Source organism: Nelusetta ayraudi, unplaced genomic scaffold (genome assembly GCF_046127955.1).
Source record: "Nelusetta ayraudi isolate G7.1 ecotype Tasmania unplaced genomic scaffold, CSIRO-AGI_Nayr_v1 ptg000045l, whole genome shotgun sequence".
Classification (NCBI taxonomy): Eukaryota; Metazoa; Chordata; class Actinopteri; order Tetraodontiformes; family Monacanthidae; genus Nelusetta; species Nelusetta ayraudi.
Window position 1 is genome coordinate 960,001 of NW_027466095.1, and position 21,482 is coordinate 981,482.

A 21,482-nucleotide genomic window follows, 5' to 3' on the forward strand; every position below is an offset into this window, starting at 1 on the left:
AGCAACCATTGCAATACAAGCAGAACTGGGCCGAAGTTTTATATTATGTACACCATAATACAGCCTTCTGGTGGACAAGCCATACTATTTAATCAGTGTCTTCCTATGGCACTTCCGTGGGTAGAAACTCGTCGTAGAGGTCACGTGCTGGGTGCTCGTCACCCCACCAACCACCTCGCGGAAGGTCTAACAGGAGAAGCTTGCTGGCGGAAATGATGCACTACAAGTGGATGTGACGCTCATGAGTGCGATGGACGAGGTAGAGCAATGCTCCAGAACCCGATTCAGACTACTCTCCCTCCACTTTTTTTATTTTGTGTGAGCGTTTAAAAAAAACAACATAATGATAATCGAATAAGCTTTAGTTTATTAATCAGAATTAAAACAAGTAGGTTTTGCCCTTACAAGGTTGTAGATTTGTTATAGATGAGTTCCTTTGTTGTAGCTTGAAAAACTATATATGGGATGTACCATGACCTGAGGGATTTCCTCATCCCATCCCAGCTTGGTTCTGATGCTGAATGTGAATGTATCTTGCTGTACATCCCACTGAGCTCCAAGGGCCCTCTCCATAGGGAGCTGGTCTCTGTCAAGGTTAATTGTTTTTACCTCTTTAGCTCTCTGCTCTTCAGGAATGGCGGTCAGCACCGAGCGATGATTGCTCACCCACTTATTGAGCTTAAATCCACCTCTACCGCACAGGTCTGTTAGCTGCTGGTACAGATGTATTGCTTGTTCCACCGTGCTGACGGGCTTTAGACAATCATCCACGCAGAAATTTTGACAAACAGTGTTTATAACCTCGGCTGGGAAGTCATGCTGATTGTCGTCAGCTGCTTTCAGCAGGGCAAATGAAGCACAGCTTGGGGATGACACTGCCCCAAAGATGTGGACCAGCATCCTGTGCTCTTGTAGGTCCTTTGTAATGTCCCCATCTGGCCACCAGAGGAAGCGTAAGAAGTTTACATCCTGGTTGGAAACTCTTACTTGATGAAATGTTCCCTCAATGTCAGTCATGAATGCTACAGGGCCTTGGCGAAAACGAAGCAGCACACCTAGCAGTGTACTTGTCAAATTGGGACCCTGCAGGAGCTCTTTATTTAATGATGTTCACTCACTTTCAATCTCACAGCCACTAAAAAACCTGATTGTGATTGAGAGGTCCTCAGCAGCCAATCACTGTTGGGAGTCCAGCCTTCAAACACTCCTCCTGAATCCACAGTCACATCTGTGAGCATCTGGAACTTTGGCCCTGATCCTCCACACCACACAACTTGGGATGACAGCGCCACCTACCTGTATCCTTTCAGCAGCCAGTCCATGCTCTGACCCGTTTCCACTGTGGCCTGTTGTGTCATCTGGACCGGAGTCTGGATCATCAGTGTCCAGGTTCATGGAATCTGTCAGAGTGCCGCCGTCCTGTGATGTAATGATAAAGAATCACTCTATTTATACTAATGTGCAGAACCACTAGAGTGTAATTTCTTCACTGCTGTCAGCAACAAGCATTTGGTGTCACACTGGTGTACAACACTTATGGGTTAATTAATAAGAAATGACATATTTAGGAATCACCCGCAATGCCCAGATTGTTGCTGCTTATCTGCTGATATGAGCCGTCAACTGTTGCAATATAGAACCACGGGCAGGAAATTACAATTAGTGTAGAGTGTATTATAATTTAAAAGTTTACTTATGGTAGTTCTTTAAAGAATTTAGCAGGGATGGAACAGGCTAACGTGACGACGTCACCTCTAACACGGTAGGAGCTCAACCTGCTGTCACGGCGAAAACTCCATGTTACGTCCCGTCGAGGGGGACCGAGACGCAACATGTGGGACACCTTCCCCCACTCCCAAGCCTCATTAATTTTTCACTGCAGTTGGCAGTTTCAACAAAAAACATTTTATAAATCAGTAAATGAAATAAACAAAACAACTTAACCGGTGGGCAGCAAAGGCTTCAGGGTGGGCCCAGGCCAAAATAATAAACCAAACTCCAACTAACTCGCCTTAAGAACTAACTAAAGAAAGAAAGAGAACCCAAATACAGAAAGGCTAACCTCCCAACATACTTATTAAACAGGAGAAAAGAGGGGACAAAGAAAATGGCAGCCCACCCCTACGGCTGCGTGCTCTAACACCATTTCAGAAGTGACTAACTGCAGAGTTGGGAGCGGAGGAGGGATGACCGTCAGGCTGGCTCGACTGCTCCTCCTTCTCAGCCGTGGCGCGTCCAATCAGCAGCCGACATCCAGGACCGCACCTGCAAGGCGTCATCCACTCTCTCTCACACACACACACAGACACAAAGATAGAGGCATCTAGACCCACCTGTGGGTCATAACATCCCCTCTCTTAAGACCTAAACCCTATTAACATACCGACAAACAAAACTAAACAAGAAAAACAGCTCCGTTCCCCCGAAATAAGAATTCCGCAGCTAGTCCACATGATAATGCATCTGCCAACACATTATCAACCCCCCTTCCTGTGGCAAATCTGGAGATTGAAGTCTTGCAGGAGCAGAGACCACCGCATCTACGAGGGCATTATGGTCTGTAAAAACCTGACCCTAAATTAACATCAAGATGAGCACTGTCAGAAGGAGAGCCAAAACTTCTTTCTTAACTTCCCAATAATGACTCTGTGTGCGTGCTTGCTTAGTTGTGGCATGTCCCTCTACTTCTATGTCATGGTGCAAAACTGACGTACGGCGGGGGTGGTCAGAAAACAATAGTGGGTGGCTCTCAATTAATTTAACAATATCATGACGGGCTGATGCAGGCAAATGGGACAAAAACTAGCTTAAGTTATTCAGAATTTCAGAGTTTCCCAGGTGCGCCGAAGGAACACCAATTTTTTTTTTTTTTTTTCAATGAGCCCTCCCTCCGCCAATGGGCACGGAGGGGGCGGAGGCTCAAGCGACACATTTTTCCGAGCGACGTAACGCCCGGTTCACACTGGACGGGGAAGCGCCACGAAGCGCCGAACGCTTCCATTCGGCGCCCACGTTAATCAATGTGGTGGTTGCGCGGCTCGCGGCATGCATTTGTCGTTTCGGCGTCTGCTCTATTTCGTGCGCGAGCTGCGAGCGATCCTCGTCAATAGTACAGGAAGTCGCTCAATAAAAACGAGAAAATCCGGTGAATTTTCAAAATAAACTAATTTCAAAAATAAAAACCGAATGATAAATTCGATCATATATCATATTTGTATGTTATATTTGTCAGTACATTGTATCAGAGTGCGAGAGAGATTAAACACACACACACACACACACACAGACAGAGGAAGACTTGATCAAAATACGTCTGTTTGATCCTAGAGATGCCGGTCAATGATCATTATGAAAGAGGTCTTGTCTTGAGATGGACATCTGTGTGTGTGTTTCTATTTATTCACACACACACACACACACACACACACACACACACACACACACGAAAGTAAGCTACGGAGCGGGCTGGCTACGGGGCGAGGGGGGGCGAAAAAAAAAAAAAGAAGCTCAAGTGGGAGTGAAAAAAAGACTGCAGCTGAGCAGAAGCGCTTGTCGACCGTCGCGGAGCTGTTCCCGTCTGGTGTGAACCAGTTGGAGCCTCGCTCGCGAAATTCGTTGGCGCTCCGCTTCGCGGCGCTTCCACTTCCATTGAAATGAATGGCACGAGCTGCGCGCCTGTTCGCGTCTGGTCTGAACTACTACATTCAGTGCGTTTACATGGCACTAGAGAAAATCGAATTATTGCCTTAGTCCGATTATGATCGGAGAACTCACATGCATGTAAACACCTTACTCCGATTATGATTGGAGTTTGAGAACTCCGATTGGAGTTTGAGAACTCCGATTGGAATCGGAGAACCCCGACTGAGACACCCAGATAATGCGATTGGAATTCAAATTTCTCTGCCATGCATACGCCTTAATCGGACTATTAACTGGACAATGCGAGTGAGCATGCGCCACGCCTCGCTCTCGCGACTCATGACCGCACAACTACGTCGTCTAACAAAACAGACGGTGCGAAACAACCTGGCAAACGCGAATAAGAATGTTGACATTTGGAGAGAGGATGAGACCGGGGCGATGCTTTCTCTTCTAAAAGAGATGGACATATTAAAATAACGTGCAACGGAGACCTTTTTAAAAAGGGTAGCGCAGCAAATGCAGGGCTCCGGCTTTGCGCACCCCTGAACAAATACGTATTCCTTCATATTTATATTTCTACCTTTTCGTTCACATTTTTTGTAAGTTAGAAGAATTTCAACTTTGTAAATAAAAGCACAGCAAAGAGATGTTTTTCTGATTTGTTTTTATTTTGGTAATTTCGCTGTTATTCTGCTGGAAACAGCGTGCAGCGGCACCAGCTTCCTCCACGGTCGGCACTTTAATGAGCGTGTGTATAACTGAAGACACCGTTCCTTTGCATAACTTGTACACAAACTCTCCCACCAGTCTGCGCAGAACCCGAATCCAACAAGAACGAGATTTTGGGGTCCGTAGCGACGGCACAAAGCGTAGCATCGAAGTGTTGTTGTAGCCCTCCAACAGCAAACAACGTTCTTGTCTGCCTTTTAAAATAACCAGGAGCACAAGAAATAGGGTACACCTTATCTGCAAAGCAAGTAACACGTACATTATGAACTATCGTTCCATATCACAATAGATTTAATATGTCAACCGAAAGCAGCTGACTATATATATACATATATATATATATATATATATATATATATATATATATATATATATATATATATATATATATATATATGTACATATATATATACACATATATATATATATGTATATATATATATATATATACATATATATATATATATATATATATATATATATATATATATATATATGTATATGTATATATTAATTAACCTCTGTCATTGAACTCCATATTATTAGTATGTTGTTGTTTTTTTTTAAATGCTCATACAAAAAAAAAAGTGTTACATCCACTTGTAGTGCATTATTTTCGCCAGCAAGCTTCTCATGTTACGACTGACTACATTGATCCATATTTTCCATATACTCACCTGAATCACATGCCCTGCAGATCCCCTGCAAGGGCCACGAGGGGTGCTGCACAACCAGCACGTGACCTCTACCATGTGCTTCCACCCACGGAAGTGCCATAGGAAGACACGGATTAAATAGTATGGCTTGTCCACCAGAAGGCTGTATTATGGTGTACATAATATAAAACTTCGGCCCAGTTCTGCTTGTATTGCAATGGTTGCTGTTCCTGAAGTTTCATTTTTCCCTTTTTCCCTTTTTATTTTTTACATCCATGTTTGTGATGAAATAGTATTGTGAATCGCTAGCTCGCATTGCATGCTAGGAAACAGCGTCACTCAAGGAAGTTTTGGCTTCGCTGACACGGTCCTGAAGGGAAGTGGGTTTTAGTGCACTGGAACGGGATGAATGTGTTCAATCAAGCAGTACAAACCTGATTAATTGTCTTAATACTTCACTTGGAATGGCCATATTGTTTAGGATTAGAATTAGATGACAACTTGTTCGCAATATTTGCAACTATTCAATTTGACCAGCAGGTGTCAGTAGAAGACGAAATTTCATGTTGACTATTTCCTAATGGAAGTGCTCTCTTTACGTTGGATTTTTCTCATAATTATTTGAAGTGTAGGCCTGTAGTTGATGACGAATCACGGTGTGCTAACGCTACTCAAACAGCTTAGATGAAAAAAGGGAGTGTGATTTGGGTTTTTGGTACATTATGACAATCTTGGACTTGCAAGACTGAGGCGATGGTTCAATTCCCATCAATGTGTATTATATATGTGTTATTTAGCTCATCTATTCTACATTTTAAATAGATCACATTTGACATCTGACCCACTGAACACTTACTATTGAACATATTTTTAAACTATGGGCTATTTAGTCTTGTTTTAGGATATAATATAATTCATTGCACAAACTGTCAGGCTACGTATAAGAGCTATAGTCTACTACAATCAGTCGTGCCAAAAAAAAGACATTGTCTTTATTTTTCATTTTTATTTTATTGTGTCAGCATTGAACCATACAAGCATGTAGTGTTGTCCAACAAGAATGCATGGCGAATCAAATCCCAAACAACCTATGAAACAATGAACACGTTTCCATTGCACTTCATTTTATTGAGCACTAGATGACCTCCTCGAGCACTGTGTCATTGAAGCCTCGAGTAATGAACCATTTTTTGAAACAAGTGTCGAAGCTTCAACAAAGCCTCGATCGGCCATCACTACCTACGGCTGCGTGCTCTAACACCATTTCAGAAGTGACTAACTGCAGAGTAGGGAGCGGAGGAGGGACGACCGTCAGGCTGGCTCGACTGCTCCTCCTTCTCAGCCGTGGCGCGTCCAATCAGCAGCCGACATCCAGGACCGCACCTGCAAGACGTCATCCACTGTCAGACACACACACAGACACAAACATAGAGGCACCTAGACCCACCCGTGGGTCATAACACTCCGTGTGGATCTTTTCACTCTGGCATTGAAAGGGGGTGCTAGCGCTAGCCGTTTGCTAAGCTATGTACAGACAGCACCACCGCTTGCCGAACCACATAGTCACACCGTTTATATACAACAACTCGTCATCAATATCTCTAAAGTAGAAGTCAAGAACTTTTTTCAAAAACGATAACTAACTCAAACTTTTTTGTGTGTTTATAAAAACAAACTAAAACAAACTTAAATTGAAGTCATATTTCACTTCGTTTACGTCTGTCAAATGAATATTTGCCCAGGAAAATGTTTGCGTTTTACGCAGCAGCACCTAAATGCACCTCGCGTTCTGTGACGTCACCCCTCTTTCACAGCAGTATGTTGAGGAGCGCCTCGCGGCGGGAAAGTCCGATATGCCACTTTTTCCCAATACGACGAAGAGAGTGACAAAAGCCAATGTCTTGTGGTGGAAAGACACAAAATATGTGGCTTGCTTCTAAAAAGGGAAAAACCCCGACAAACCTCCATTTAAGAAGCTCGCACAAAGCAGTAGTGAACATGTTTATTGAGACTGGTAAGTAGACACGACAGTTTGACTCAGTTGACTCAAATATCCTGTGGCGATGAGAGTGGTTATGGCTATCTGATAAAGCAAGATTTAATCTTGGGAATTTAACAAAATGAAAAGGAACCGACAACGCCACTCTGGGAATTTCACCCAGGGAGTTCTACTAAACACAAAAGTAATAATTAGGCACACAGGTAAGTTCTACGAGGAAGGAGTAGGAGACGTGGTTCAGAATGTTTAAAATATCAAACCAACTTTTATTCAACATTTAAAAATAAAAGGAACAAACAGACCAACACTTAAAACAGAGCTACTGAGCTCCTTATTCTTGGTGTAGAAACTGAGGCTTACCGATGAGGGGGCCAAACGGGGGAGGAACCAAAGAAAACAAGGAACACCCCACTCACACGTGACACACCTGCAAAGAAAGTGAAGTGCAAAAAAAAAAGAAGAAAACAACCACAATCCCGGGTCACAGCACGCGAAGGGGCCCACCACCCGGGACACCGCCACAACCAGCAGCTCTCAGCGACTACAAAAGAAAAGATAAACAGTTGGTTACTAAAAGTTCCCTAAAATCTGTCAAATGTACTGAAATAGCAAGAAAAATAAACAAACAATGCAATTACACACACACACACACACATACACACACACACACACACACACACACACACACACCAACCAAGTTCCCACCAACCACGCACACGCATACACGCACGCACACCACTGTAGCTGGACCGGCGACTTGATAGTGTAACGTCTGCTGTCTGAGGGTCAGCAGTGGCGACGTAAGCAAACAAAGAAAAACACAACGAGAACGGAAAAACAACAAGTAAAACCAAGGCGGGACGGAAGCAACATGCACCGTCCACCGTCTGTACGGGGCGGCTAGCACAATCAAGTGCGGGCGAAGCGGCAGTGTTCCTGCACTTATCTTATAGGACCGAGTTTTGGGCCACAGGTCTTGATCACCAAGCGTCCTCCAGGTGAGGAGAACAACGAGGAGGCTCTGCGCAGCTTTGTGCTAGCAGGCGGCTGTAGTGTGCCGGTGAGGTGTTCAGGAAGCACTGTAAAAAGAACGGACAGGTGAGGTACTACGTACCTATGCTAATAAGCCATAATAATTTAAATGCTAAAATGTCCGCACCTGATCCTCTTACAACTCGGGCACACAAAGCGGATGTTCAGTGTCCCTGCCACTGAGTGGCAGGGACACACACACACACACACACACACTGTGTGTGTGTGTATGTGGTGGTGTGTGTACCTGAATGTGGGAGTGGGTGTGTTTAAGTACGTCACTGGAAGTAGGCTGCCAATTAGCCGCAACTGCCCCACGCCAGCGACAAGCCCAGGGGGGGGGGGGGCCCGGACACGGCACACCCGCCGCAATGCCGGCCAGGAAGAGGCCCGAAGCAGCAGGCCCCCGGACCGGAGGGCACCTGCCCCACGAGCCAGGGCAAGATGACAGGGAGGCAGATACCCCAAGGAGAAGGGACACCACCCAGGGCGAACAGACAGCAGAGCCCGGCCCCCGGACGGGGGCCCCCCAGGGCAAGCGAGACCAGACTCATCCCCATGACAGGACCCAGCCCCTTCACCCACCAGGAGGATTGGTACCCAAGGCAGGCCCGGGCACCCAGAGGCCCCCCCCCTACGGACCCAGTATGGCGCATTGCCGCAAGTGGCGAGGTCCCCATGGGCCCAGCCGGTCTCGCACCCCAGGGGCACCGGACTGCACAGGGCCCATCCAGAGTGGGAAAGATGCCGGATCCCGCCCCTGCTAGCAGGCCGACCCCACTGTGTGCATGGGTGTCAGTGTGTGTATATGTGCACTTGCTGGTGTGTTGAACTATGGTGCGTTTAAAATGGAGGGGTGGTAAGGCCCTGGGGCAACCACACTGCTGCTGAGCAGGGCGGCGGCCGCAGTGCACGAACCACCCCCCCAGGCCCTAAGTGTCTATAATGCTATTAAGATTGGAGAGGGTCTTAAGGCCAGAAGGCCGGGCAGCGACCACCCAAGACACAAATCCCCCGAAACAGAAGAAAATAAATAAATTAATAAAAAATTTAGGGAAAAATTATGTGACCAGGGGGGACTCCCGGTCAGGGCGCCCCCTGAGCGACATCGGGGCCGGGGACACCACAGGGATCCAGGAGCCAAAGGGGGCCCGCCCCTCACCGCACCGCACCACCCGGGCACACAGGAGCGGTAGCCGGCGAACGCGCAGCCCCACCCCAGGCATGCGACCCCACCCCAGGCATGCGACCCCACCGCGTACGATCCAGCGCCAGTCCCCAGACACAGGGACGGACCAGCCCTCCCACCAACAAGGGGGCCCCCAGACCAGAGCCAGGGACCCCCCCCCCCGGAGCACCACCCCCGGAGCACCACCCACCAACCACCAGGCCCAGCCCCCCGCGTGGTAGACATCCCCCGCCGGGGCACCCAACCCCCGACCCCCCACCAACCCGCAAAGCAGCCGAACCCCCCACGCCCAAACCCCCCCCCCCCCAGACCGCACCCGGCCCGCGGCAGCACGACCACCGCTGCCCACATCAACCAGCAGCCTCAGCTATTGATTGATTACTAGTTAGTTATAGGATGAAGCAGACATTCCTAACAAGGAGGTGTGGTCTAACAGTAAGTTCCTATATTGTGCAATGTGCAGGTGTTGTTTTGTTTTCCAGTTTGTGAGGATTGTTTTCTTAGCGATAGATAAGGAGGTGATCAGCATGCGAGATTCTGCCTTATCTGATGTGATATCACTGAGGTCCCCTAAGAGACAAAAAGAAGGAGTGGCTGTGATGTTGTAACCAACCTGTGCTGATAGATCATTGCATACTAAGTGCCAGAATTTATTTACTGGTGGGCAATGCCATACAGCGTGTAGGTAATTATCTGGGACATTAACTGTGCAGTGTGAGCAGGTCTGAGAGGCGGTCATGCCCATCTGAAACATCCGCTGTCCAGTGTAGTGGATCCTGTGGAGTACTTTAAAATGTATTCATTGTAGAATAGGTTGTTTTATCAGTGAAAAGGTGTTCAGGCAGATTGTTCTCCAGAAATTAGAGTGAGGCTGGAGAGACAGGTCTCTTTCCCACTTAACAATTGGGATAGAAATTGTGCAATCTGTATTTGTAAGCAACTCACTCCAATAGAACTGCACTCGTCCTTCTCTCACATTACATTGGATCACAATGACCAAACAACACAACAAAGACAATGATGCCACTGTGCTGCCACATCCAGACTCTGTGTAGGTCTGTAGGCCTCTTGGACCTTCATGTGAACCACTGCGTGTTGACTGGAGGTGAAACATGACCGCAGAAATGCTTTTTCATTTTAAGAACGTGGCTGCATTATTTGACTCATAAAAAAAATGGTTAATAAATAATCCAAACTGCATTTCCATTTTCTTATTCATGACTGCTCATTCTTGTACTTAATTCAAATGAAGGAAAACACATTTGAGATTTAATTTTCAAAACATGCACCAACAAAGAGTTACCAAAATTCAATATGAAATGTAAAATTCAAAAATGAAAAAGCAATAGCAGAATGCTTTTTCATTTTAAGAACGAAGCTGCATTATTTGACTCATAATTAAAATCATTAATAAATATTGCTATATGCATTTTCATTTTCTTATTCGTGTCGCACCTTTTATGACACAATCAAAAAGAAAACTGAGAGCATTGCTTTTTAATTTTCGTGGTCCTGCCCTGCACAAGAGTTACCACAACTCGAAAACGAAATCGCAATCTCAAAGTAAGCGCGCGGCGCAGGAAAGTGACGTCAGCAGCTCTCCACCTGTGGGTATGGCGGTATGACGCCAAGTGTCATTTGCCTCCTGTTATGTGTAAATTCTAATGTTTGTGAATTTAATAAAGATATATGTATATATATATATATATATATATATATATATATATATATGTATATATATATATATATATATATATATTTATATAAAAAAAGGTATGGCGGTATGACACCACTTTGCCATCGTTACTTCTTTCACGTCATTGAAGTTGCCGGTAATCGAGATTTAAATCGCCGAAAAACGTGGACCACTGACAGATCTCGCACCAGCATCTGCCACCAGTCGACGGATTGATCTGTTGCTTCGCATCCTTCGTCGGATGGACTGGTGGCCGACGCCCAACAGCTGTTACTCCACCCATGTAACAAATAGCTTTAGCTTTGATGTTGTGCTGGTGCATCAAGGTGTTCCATAACTGACAACAGGTTGGCTAGGGCAACCTTGTTTGCGTCCGTATCTGGGACGGCAGAATACCTGCTACTCGGTCCCGAGCATCAGATTCAGATACACTATTCAACTCCACCTGGGAAGCTAAATCCAGCAGGGTTTGAACAATTGTGTCAATGTGCGCCATGCTCAAATCTGTCCGACCAACGAGATCCGTCAGTGGTCCACGTTTTTCGGCGATTTAAATCTTGTTTACCGGCAACTTCAATGACGTGAAAAGTAACGATGGCAAAGTGGTGTCATACCGCTATACCTTTTTTTTGTTTTGTTTTGTTTTTTTAAATATACAGTATATATATATACATTTATTAAATTCACAAACATTAGAATTTACACATAAAAGGAGGCAAATGACACTTGGCGTCATACCGCCATACCCACAGCGGAGGTGGAGAGCTGCTGACGTCACTTTCCTGCGCCACGCGCTTACTTTGAGATTGCGATTTCGTTTTCCAGTTGTGGTAACTCTCGTGCAGGGCAGGACCACGAAAATTAAAAAGCAATGCTCTCAGTTTTCTTTTTGATTGTGTCATAAAAGGTGCGACACGAATAAGAAAATGAAAATGCATATAGCAATATTTATTTATGATTTTAATTATGAGTCAAATAATGCAGCTTTGTTCTTAAAATGAAAAAGCATTCTGCTATTGCTTTTTCATTTTTGAATTTTACACTTCATATTGAATTTTGGTAAATTGGAAAACTCGCACGGTCCAAATGAATCTTCAAGTTTTTGCAAAGGTCTAAACAAACATCAACATCAAGGGGAGAGAAGTTACACTCTTCATTGGTCACAGCACTGACAAACTCTACGTCAGAATTATCCATGTCAAAGTGAGGAGTTTTGCTCTTCTGAAGTGACTCACTGTTGCCAGCTGGTGCTGGAATTTTAAACCGTGACCGGTTTCGCCTTGATGAAAAGAACCATGCAGAACCTTGGCTAATCTAATACCAGTGCCATGATCTGCCACTGCATCTTCACTAGTACTAACTGATGATGGATCACAAATCACATGTGCGAGGCGTAGAACGAGCGGAGCAGTCAGAGGCAACAGAAGAAGAAAGAAAAGCCTCCTTAGCTTAGTTGATCTTCTGTGTTGCCTCCTGGACGGTGCTGGCCTCCTCTGGCTTGGTGCTGGCAACCACGGGAGCCACAGGAACCACGGGCACAGCTCTGGTCATCTGTGGCGTCGCCTCCACCTGATGAAAATAAGAAAGATGTGATTTTATGCCAATAAACATAGAAAGGAAAGCACTAGGCTTTACACGATCACGATTTTTGTGCCGATCACCGATCAGTGAGTTTAAATAAACCGATCACCGATCGGATCACGTTAGGGGCAATAAATACTTGTTTCTGTACACCCCTTGCCTTCTCAGGAGCACCGTCTAAAGTTGTTTGCTTTAGCATCCGTTTCAGAGTTTGCTTTTCTTTTTCTTTCTCCGCGCTGCGTTTCTTAAACTCGACATGCTCCTCTGTGTGTATCTTTTCCAAGTGCCTGATTAAATTTGTGGTGTTGAAATTTTTTTACCAAAGTTCCCCCGCGAAGTACTGTAGCGTTGCATATATTGCAGATAGCTTGTGCTATGTCTGTTTCTCTCACTTTGAAAAACTTCCACACTCCCGACACGTTTGTTTGTGTCGCCCATGGATGTTGCTGTCGTGAAGATTCAAAGAAACTTTATTGTCCGTCACATAGCGACAGTACTCAAAACAGGAAGAGGCACGAAGACGAAAATGAAGGCCTTTGAATCATGAATCATTATGTCTCGGATACAAACAAATAAACATGTCAATGCTGTGAAACTACTTTGGAGGAAATGAGACAGATTTAAAAAGTTTCAACACGACCATGACGTCATTGATCGGTGATTCATGACATGACGCCCGATCACGAACGTTTCAAAAAATGCCAAATATCGGCCGATCCGATACAGCCGATAAGATCGGTGTAAAGCCTAGAAAACACACACAGGTGATGAAGTGGAAATGAATAAGTACAAACCTGCTGCACTGCTGTGACATTGCTGGAGGCAGACTCAGTCATGTGGACAGTTGAACGTGTTGCCCACACCTGCAAATACAAGGACACAAAGTAACGTTTAAAGAACTGCATTTATTGTCCTATCACAAATATGCACACAATGAAATACACATATCCCAAATACCAACATCTCACTTGTTTGTTTTGGTTTTTGAGGCAACGCGTGCTGATCGACGTCTCAGGCTGGACATCTGGAAGAACATAAAGAAATTAATTCATAAACAAAGTAACACACTAATTAAACTGTACATGTACTGTACATATGTGATCTTGTGTTGATAATAGGGGTGGGGCGATACGGCTAACCCACGATTTGATACTGTGACGATATTTGGCCCACGATAATGACAACATCACGACACACGATATCTTCGATATCTTTCGAAATTTTGCAGACGATATTGTCATAACCCGGCTCAAGAGTTATGACAATAACGGAAGGGACACTGCGGATTGCAATTAATCAAAAGGTTTATTATAACAAAATAGATAATTGTAAGCAAAATAATGAAATATATGGTGTGTGTTTGTCAGTATTCATCAGTAATGTAAGTGTGGATGAGTGAATAATAGAATGTGGGGTGTTGTCAGGTGCAAAACAGAACAGAAGAAGCTGAGAGTCGGCCAGACGCCCATGGCTGCTGGATGGAGAATGGGGAAGAGACCGAGCGGCACACGCAGTCGGCCTTTTATCCTGCGGGGGGCATCGGCACAGGTGTCCTAATCGGAAGATGCCACTCCCACATCCACCGCTACCTAGAAATGGGAAAACAGCTGGGAGCCACAACAAGTTATATAGAGACAGGGTCGTCACAATATGTGACTGAAAAAGAAAAAAATACCCATAAAAAGGAAAATGCCTGTGATCTTGCATTTATTCCAAAACTTTGTATAATGTACAAACAAACGTGCACTGCACAAGCAAACATATTAAAGTGCATGAACATTAATAACTTTCATGTAAACAAGGACAGTGCTTTCTGGTAATGTAAAGTCAGTAGCAACTTGTTTTATCTCAACTTGGGGACTTGGGATATACAAACCGACGGGAAGATGAGAGAGGGAAAAAAATCCTTTCACTGCCCCGATTCTGAAAATCAATAAAAAAAAATGATGCAGACAAAATAAATAAATAAATAACCGCGTCCCCAAAATATACGGGAAAAAGTGAAGTGCGTCCCCCATCAGTTCATTACGGGACAGGCTTTTTAGTTGCCAAATATGGGACAATCGCGTATTTTACGGGAGGGTTGGCAACCCTATCTAGACCACAGACGGAAATTAAATGAGGTTTTGTCATTTTCCATAAAAAACGGGACAAATTGTGTCCTGGGAGAGATTTTATCTTTCCCGGGACAGGTGGACAGGTGGTGTTTGGAAAAAAATATTGATATTTGCCGTCAGTGTATCGATTATTTATTGCGACAGAAAGCACAACAATATATTGCAATATTGATTTTTTTTTTCACCCACCCCTAGTTGATAAGTGTATGAATAATTGTGTGAATGTTACCGTGGCAGCTGGGGAAACCCTGCCAGATGACTCCACGACGGTCTCCATGTGGTCCAGCAGCACAGCCTCACTGAACCACACGGGATTGGACGGGATGTCTGTGTGAAATGCAGTCTCAACAACTGTTGGTACTGTCTATAAAAAAAAGAGGAGAGGAAATCAGAGTCAACTTAGGATAAGTGTTCATTTTTAAAATAAAAAGTTGCACAGTTTGACAAATACACGATTGGGGGAAAAAAAAAAAAGAGGGATGAACAGGTTACCTCAACCTCCTGTCCAACAAGAGTCCATTCAGGAGCAGGTCCATACACTGGCATGTGGATAGGACCTGTCACAACCACTCTGGGAGACACCCTGGGCGATGATTGGTTGTGGCACAACACCCCTGGCCTAGGTGAAGGGGGTGCGAGCTGATGGAGCACTGCAGCATGCAGACGCTCCACCAAAATCAGTCCTGAGGTGCACCTAAACAGAAAACAACGTGTTAACACATATTTGTCATATCAAATGAAGAGCAAGTAAGGCTGAAGAAGGCAAAACTTACACCATCATAACACCACCATGTACAGCTGACGAAGGGGGAGGTGATCGGCCATATACACAAATGTTAAACCTGGAAGAAGTGTCACATAATCAATTATGTAATCACACAATTCTAAGAAATATCTGTTAGCACAGTGTCACTGAAGAGAAAAAAATACAACAAAAATATGTATTTTACACACCCATGCGTGCAGCAACACGATGATATACTTGACGTAGCGCTGTTTGTAGTTCTGGCTTGACAGTCAGGCGAGATGGAAAGTCAAGCACAAACACCTACAAAACAGTTGTATAAAAAAAAAAAACCCAAACAAACATAAAAATGCAAAATAAATTCATGAATATTCTTGTTATTGAACTATGGATCATGGAATTACTTGATATTGATAAAACAAAGTGGCGATGACATTCATGTGTTCAAATTTGTTTGTCACAGCAGATAAACAAACCTTGGGCCAGCGGTCCAACACAGTTGCCAGTAGCGCAGCAAAATCCTGGGCGGAGTCTGTTACAAGCCCGTGTTCAAGGTTGTTGCCCGGGGCGAGAACACAAAACCATCCACAAGTGGACAGAGATGTGAGTCTCCCACCACCAGAAGAAAAACAGAAAGAAGCTTGTGGCTTGACAAAATCACGACCCATACCTTCTTGTCTGGTTGCTGGGCCTTAAGAACGAACTTGCACTGTTTTGTCAGTCAGGAGCAAAACGGGCCATCTTCGCACCCAGGTCGCTGACCAGTACCGCGCCCTGTGTAAATTGACAAAAAAGAAAAATCTAAATATGTTTTTGTAAGATTTATTTGGAATACAACATAACAACACAGGCAGAACATGAAATCATGAACGTGGAAGTACTCACGACGTTCAAAGTCCTTCCGAGGTGGAAAAGGTGTCCAATCCCGTTTTTGCTCCAGGCGTCGTTTCATGGCCAGAGAGCGACGGAATGCCTTGGTGTTCGGCATCTGAACAATGAAATGAAAGATTGTGTCATTTTCAATGAAGGACAATGATAACACAAGTTTACAGAAAAAAGTGATGTTTTCTCACACACGACATCAAAACACAGAAAGGTTTCTGTACCTTTGCAGCTGGAGACGATGAGCTTAAATCAATAAAGCAAAAGAAAATGTGTATGTGTACTCTTGGACCCTAACCCTAATGCCATACAAGTCTATGGGGTGAAATTTCAACTTTGTCCTACAGATATGGGGCCACTTGCTTTTTCATCAGGAGCCCCCAAGAAGCACCCACGCCAAATTTGGGGCTTCTAGTACTTGAGGAACCCCGAAACCCTAACCCTAATTTCAGCTAACCCTAACCCTAACCCTAGTTTCAGCCTTATTGTTAACCCTAATTCAATGCAAGTCTATGGGGTGAATTTTCAACTATGTCCTAGAGACTTGGGGCCACTTGCTTTTTCATCAGGAGCCCCCAAGAAGCGCCCACGCCAAATTTGGGGCTTCTAGTACTTGAGGAACCCCGAAACCCTAACCCTAATTTCAGCTAAGCCTAACCCTAACCCTAGTTTCAGCCTTATTGTTAACCCTAATTCAATGCAAGTCTATGGGGTGAATTTTCAACTTTGTCCTAGAGACATGGGGCCACTTGCTTTTTCATCAGGAGCCCCCAAGAAGCGCCCACGCTAGATTTGGGGCTTCTAGCCAATGAGGAAAAATTTGGAGCAGACAGGACAGGGTTACAGCTGAGAAGGCACTTAAGATCCTCAAAGGACTGTTGCCACTCACTAGACCAAACAAATGGTTTCAATGGACTGGTTAATTCTTCTCTCGTGGCCGGCAGCTCCACTGCCTTGGTGCTAGAGATGCTCGGCAGGAATTTTGGGCCCCCTGAAAAAAAACAAAAACAAATGGGCCTCCTGTGCGCAGCGCTTGTCAAAAGCACATCACTCAAAAAATACAGTATAGTTCAATAATAGTGCTTGAGTCCATCTTTGACAGTGTCAATGTATTTTTATTGTGAATTCGCCACAAAGCAAACTCTTAACATTTATGAATGATTCATGAAAAAAACACTTGATGTCTCTCGGACAAAGTTGAGCTTTGACCTTCATAGACTTGCACTGCATTAGGGTTTAGCGATAAGGCTGGAATTAGAGTGAGGGTTTCGGGGTTCCTCATGGGCTAGAAGCCCCAAATTTGGCATGGGTGTGTCCTGGAGGATCCTGATGAACCTGAAAGTGGCCCCATGTCTCTGGGACAAATTTGACCTTTGACCTCCATGGACTTGCATTGAATTAGGGTTAACGATAAGGCTGAAACTAGGGTTAGGGTTTTGGGGTTCCTCAAGAACTAGAAGCCCCAAATTTGGCATGTGCGCTTCTTGGGGGCTGCTGATGAAAAAGCAAGTGGCCCCATGTCTCTAGGACAAAGTTGACCTTTGACCCTCATAGACTTGTCATTAGGGTTAGCGATAAGGCTGGAATTAGAGTGAGGGTTTTGGGGTTCCTCATGGGCTAGAAGCCCCAAATTTGGCGTGGGTATGTCCTGAAGGATCCTGATGAACCTGAAAGTGGCCCCATGTCTCTCGGACAAAGTTGACCTTGGACCCTCATAGACTTGTGTGGCATTAGGGCTATCGATATGCGATACAAACCTGGTGAGTTTAAGACTTAGTGACTCTACGTACATGAATGTATGGGGTACCCCGTCCTTACTTTGTTGCAACCTTCCCTCCACAAACCTGGCTGTCCAGTGCAGAAGTCAAAGTGAGAGAGAGAACAAAGAAGGAGGAGGGCCTGTGACGCCACTGCTGATTGGCTCGTTGGTTGGTTGAATGAGCCAATTCTAGAGCTCCCCTCGGTGTCCACACAATGCAAAATATATCTAAGAAACAAACACTTAAATTGAGAAAGAACAGGCTAGAAACAAGTCAAATTATCTGCCAATGCAGTAAGATATTTAGACTTGGTAAGATTTCTTAAAATAAGACAATATATCTAGGCATTTGAAGAATGGAAAAACTCTTGAAATAAACAGTAAAGCACTCATTCCAAGGACTGTACTAAGTCAAATAAACTTGATACTAGCTTCTCAATTCTTTTTTCACGTTTGCTTCTTTCTTAATTTGAATGAAAAGATCTTAAAACCAGACCTACTAACAGTGCAATTCTTCTTAATTTAAGTGTTCACAATATGAGCTTTTTTTTTCTCAAAATGAGACAAAGCATCCACCCCCCCCCTACGCCCACTCCCCCCCCAAAAAAAATAATTAATCAAACAGAATTAATATTGTCAACAACTATTTATTCACTTAAATTGCTGACAGTGCCTTCACTGCCTTGTAATAAAAACGTCACAAAGGCATTGCATCTTAAAACAATCTCAAGCAATCATTTCTAGAACGCAAGTAACAATTGTTACAATATTCACCGTCATCATTATTGAATATTGATTCAGATTCCCTGACACTCAGTTACACAAAAAAAACAAAAACAGTATGGGGACAGCATATAGTGTTGTGTTCCTATCACCACTGATAACATGTTTAGGGGAGTGTATCACTACCTATGCCTAGTACACAGCTCTACTCCCCAATAAAATCTTTCCATTCTGCCATGGTCTTTTTTGTATGAGGCTGTGGTGTCTCACTCATGGATAGTGTCCTGTAGCACTTCTGTCTGAATGACAGAGAGAAGGGTTGCCACACACTTTTGGATATGTGAGGTGCAGGGCATAGTAGTAATCCATCAGATGAAGCAGACCGTCACTCAAGTCTTCCTTGGCAAGCGTGGTGGCGGGAGTGGCTCCAAGACAGATGAGACAGCGGGTCCCATCAAACAGCAACACAGGGGTGCAGAAAGACCTCTTCTGCGAGTACATTGTGGGATCTTCTGTTGGCTAAAGAAAAAGAAGAAGGAAACGCCACATCCATGCATGGAACTATGAAGTGTTGAATGTGAGAAAATGCGAACAAACTTTCACCTGAATGACATGAAGCAGTGCCTCACTGGCATGTCCCAGCTTCTTCGGTGGTGGACTTGGTGAAGGAAAGAGTGTGGGGAGTGCCCTGAGCAGCGCGATGGAATATTCCACTGGAATAGAACAAATCAACTTTGAGTTCAAAGTTAGTCTTCCTAAAAATGAGTCTTAGGTTGGTGTTGATCACAAAAAAATCTTATTTTTTCAGCATGAAGAGTATTACCATTCTGCATCTATTCATTCAGCGCAACATAAACCATCCTATGTCCAAGGAAACAGCTACACAGTCAATTAGAGACACAGCAAAATGACTCTACTGAACTACAACCAGCGTTATGCGTGGCTTCATCACTTCATTTTTTTTCCAAACATCATAAAATTACACATTGGTGCAGAAGTCTTTCCATCTCTTTTTTTAGTTCATCAATGAATTTTCTGTTGCCCTTATCCAGAATGCGCCGCAGCTCATTCATCGCCTATAATGCAAGTCAATGTTAAAATCTGCAAAAATGCTTGCTTTTCATCATAAACCAAAACAAGTTCATCACTTACACGATAAAGATCCTTGACACATGGATATGCATCCAGGATCTTTGTTGGCCTTGTCCTGTTCTTTCAGAACATCACTATCGATGAAGGATCTTCTTGCTTGAAACTGCAGGTCAAGAATTTGGGAGACAGCATCTTGGTTGGGTTTTGGTTTCTTGTACAGCTCCTGCAGGGTCTGATAATGTCTGGCCTGTGCTGTCAGACCATCTTTGGCTGATGAAATGGAGGAGACAAATCAGTAAATCAGTCAAATGGATGAAATTGTTTGGAGCATCAAAATATATCAAATGACAATTCAAATGTAAAAATGCCTGTGATATATCATGATATCCAAAACTATCATAACATTGCCTAGCTTTCATACATTATCATTATTATTAAAATGGACATGTTTCTACTTACGTGAAGTGTGGCCATTATCAGAACTGCGCCCTGGTGTGTGACACAAAATAATTGTTGATCCACCAATTGAGTCTGCATCATGATCTTCTTCTTGGTCACTTGCTGAGAAGTCAATGCGATGCCTTTTCTTCTTGTGGCCCCTCTCTGGTGAATCTCTTGTGAAGATTCTTGTAAGTGCTCGCCTGTGGTAAATAAAATTTCTCTCATTGAAAGAACAAATAAAGATGGAAAGTGAACATGCACAGATAAAAAAAAGTATCAGCCAAAAATAACCACACGCTTCAAAATCTTCACACTTTTTTCACAAAAAGTGCGCAAAATAATATAATCACTTACATGTTTCATTGTTTTGTCTTAATCCTTCAGCATGGGATAATACTCCACTAGTCTTTTAGCCATTGCAGTGACTTCATGCTTAGAAGGGTACCGGACCCCCTCTCCTTGCTGACTGGCTCTCAAGATAGAAATCATGCTGGTGACAGTGTTTCTCACCAGCCTGCATCTCAGCTCTTTGAACATGACACATTTCCCCTCACTGGCAGTGCGGGCCATCTGGAAGTAGTGCTTACGAGCTTGCTCCAACTCACTGTCTGTATAGAGGGTGGGCAAACTTTTTTTTAGCAACGGGCCACATGACAGACCTGCATCGAGTCGGCGGGCCACGGAAGGGGGGGTTGTAGGTAGGTACAGAATTCATAATTCAGTGCCTTGGAGCGAATAGCTTCGCCACTCAACTGGCCAAGAGACATGTGGCCTGTCCTTCTCCAATGCAAGCGGGTGGGAAAAGCACAGGAGTTGGTGTCTGCTCTTTTCTTAGAAGACAGCCTGCAATATGATGTTGTAAAGGAAGCAATTTTTCCTGCTTATGAGCTTGTTCCTGAGCCCTACTGGCAAAAATTTAGGAACCATAGAAAATCTAGTGGTCAAATCTTTGTCGAGTTTGCATGGGAGAAAAGCAACCTCTTTGATAAATGGTGTGCAGCTAATGATGTCAAAAATGACTTTGAGTCACTCCGTGAGCTCGTTCTTTTAGAAGATTTTAAAGACTCTTTGCCAGAGAAGGTGGTAATGTTCTTGAATGAACAGAAAGTGTTGTCATTGTCCAAGGCTGCTGTCCTCGCAGATGAGTTTGTGTTGACCCACAAAAATGTGATCTCATCTTCCCCCCCGATCGGACA